This window comes from Nyctereutes procyonoides, unplaced genomic scaffold, assembly GCF_905146905.1.
Source record: "Nyctereutes procyonoides isolate TBG_1078 unplaced genomic scaffold, NYPRO_anot_genome, whole genome shotgun sequence".
NCBI classification, from domain to species: domain Eukaryota; kingdom Metazoa; phylum Chordata; class Mammalia; order Carnivora; family Canidae; genus Nyctereutes; species Nyctereutes procyonoides.
In genome coordinates this window covers 6,405,734-6,408,707 of record NW_026575051.1, presented here as the reverse complement: position 1 = coordinate 6,408,707, position 2,974 = coordinate 6,405,734, and positions in this window count along the sequence as shown.

The window sequence follows — 2,974 nt, the reverse complement described above, 5'->3', positions numbered from 1 at the left end:
GCTATTTCAAACCTTCTCCACTTTCTTTCAGTGTCCAACCCCAACACTTCTCCCTTTCTTCACTCAGATCAGAGAAGATCTTTTCCAACTTCATAGAATAAATCAAAACTATCTAGAAAAAGTCCTCAACCTCTCTTTACTATATTTTCAGACTTTTCTCTCCAACTGTATTCTATCTTTGCCTCTCCCCTCCTGAAATATAACAAGTCCTTATTTCTCACTCACTTCCTAATGCAGAGCAAATGGTAGTTTTCCCCACCATGGTACTAAAACTGCTCTTCCAATGAACGCCTGGATGCTAATCCCATTGATATTTTAAGTTCTTCTCTTGCTTGACCAAACAGTAGATTTTAGCCTTCTTAACCGCTCCCTAATTCCTGAAATGTTGCCTTGCTATACTAGTCAATGTTCTCTTAAGTAACAGAACCAATAGACAGGTAGGTACTACTAACAGATGATAGATAGATAGATAGATAGATAGATAGATAGATAGATAGATAAACTTAGTATACGGAAATAGCTCATGTGATTATGGAGGCTGACAAATTCCAAGATCTGCAGCTGGCAAGCTGGAGACTCAGGAGAGCTGAAGGAGAATCATTCCAGTCTGAAGGCCTATGGGTGAGAGACTCAGGAAGGACTGATGTTTCAATCTGAGTCCAAGGGCAGAAAAACAGAACAAAATAAAACACATCCAACTCAAGGGAGTCCAGCAGGAGGAAACTCCCTCTTACCTCCCAGAGGGTCAGCCTTTTATTCTATTCAGGCATCTACCTGACTTGGTGGGCACTCCCACATGGGGAGGGCCAATCTGCTTTATTCAGTCCACTGATTCAAATGTCAGTTTCATCCAGAAACACCCTCATAGACACCCAGAATAGTGTTTGACTGAATGTCTGGCAGCTCATGACCCGATCAAGTTGACACATAAAACGAACCATCACATTTACCCTCTGAGATATACCACCACTTATTTCTCCTACTTTGTGCCTATTGCCCTTTCTTGATCTCTACAGGTGGCTCCTCCTGTATATCAGTGGTCCTCACTATTCTGTTTGGCATATTTCTCCCTTCAGCCTCCTTTCCCTGGGGGAATTTATTCTCCCTTATGATCCCCCTGGTTCTCTGTACACACTTGTATCGCTAGCCCAGGTATTACCTCTGAGTTCTCAGCTCTATGTGGAGAAGACTCAAAGTCCTTGTGGGTGACACCATGTCCTCCATCCCAGAGCAGCTGTCTCATGTCCTGATGTGGGTTAGCAATTTTGTAAGATCACTTGATAGGGCTTTTTTTTTTTTTTTTGTCACAAGTGTTGAACACTGCTTACTTGAGCATCCTTCATGGATTTTTCCACAACTGTGTGTGAAAGATCTTGAGTCAAAAGTTCTTCTGCCCCAGCACTTTTGCTCTCCCAATTTGCGAGTATTTATCTTGTCAGCCAATTTAGTGGGTGTTGAAATGGATAGAGATCTGATACCATGTGGCACACTTACTGCCTTCAGGCATCGTGGTAGAGTAAATTCTCAAATACGCCTGATAACAGTTGAATTCCTAAAGCAGCTATCTAGGACTACTTTAATTATTTCCAACCATTAGTATGAAAGATGATGTCCAGAAGATTGGAAAAATTTAAATGTGTGTGGACTTAGGAGGGGAGCATACTAATTAGCATGTGTAAGGACTTTGTAGTCACTCCAGGCAATTTTCTTTTTGGCATTATCAAACTCAATAATCCCAAAACAGAAATTCATGCTTGACCAATATGTTCCCCAAAATATTTGCCTCTTCCTGGGTTATTTCAGTGAAAACTCTCACTGAGATCATTGTCCAAGGCAGAAACCCAGTCACCACCCTTAACTCTAGATCTCCCTCATCCCTACATCCAATCAATCAGAAGTCTTGCTTGATACAACTGATAAATATCTGTGAAATCCTTCGCTTCTCCCCACCCCCACCTGCCAATGCCTTACTTAACTCAGGGCATTTAACCTCTTGCTTGGATTATTGGAATTGCTTAAGTGGTCTCCCTGGATCCTCTGTCTCCCCTGCCCCCCCTTTTTTTATTTTAATTTTTTAGATTTTATTTATTTATTTGACAGAGGGACAGAGAGCACAAGCTGGGGGAGCGGCAGGTGGAAGGAGAGGGAGGAGAAGGAGAGTCAATAGGGAGCCTGACTGGGGAATCGATCCCAGGACTCCAGGCTCACAACCGGTGCCAAAGGCAGATGCTTAACTGACTGAGACATCCAGGTGCCCCTGTCTTCCCCCTTTTAACCTACCCTCCACACAGCAACCAGATTGATCTTCCCAAAATAGAGGAAAATATCACTTCCCCCAATTATCACCTTCAATGATTGCTCATTGTTCTTAGGATAAGGCCCTAACTCCATAGTCAGAGCTGAGCACTTTGTCAGCCGTGTTTTCTCTACTTCCACAAATGTGTGTGCCCTTGGCCAAGTGACTTAATGTCTCATTGCCTCCATTTTCTCATCTATAAAATGGAATTATAACAGGGTTGTTATAAGAGTTAATTCTTCTAAAGTGCTGGTAACAGTGCTAATTATCTATTATTAACTAATATTACTTCTCTTTAGGAATTCTACAATCCAGCCACACAAAATGCCTTTCACTTCTTCAAGGATGCCATGCTCTCTCTCACCTCCATGGCTTTCCACTTCTACCTAGAACATTTCCTTCTCCCCTTGCCCTATTCTCTCCTCACCCTTAACCTGGTGACCTCTAGTTGTCCTTCAGGTCTTAGCTTAGATGTTTAATGCTCCAGCAAGCCTTCCGTATGTCCCTTAGTTTGTCCCTTTCTGTGCTCTCTTGGCTCCCAGTACTATTTCCTTATTTTAAGTAGGCTCCATGCAGCGTGGAGCCCAATGTGGGGCTGGAACTCACGACTCTGAGAGCAAAACCTTGAGCTGAGATCAACAGTCAGATATTTAAACGACTGAGCCATCCAGGTGTCCC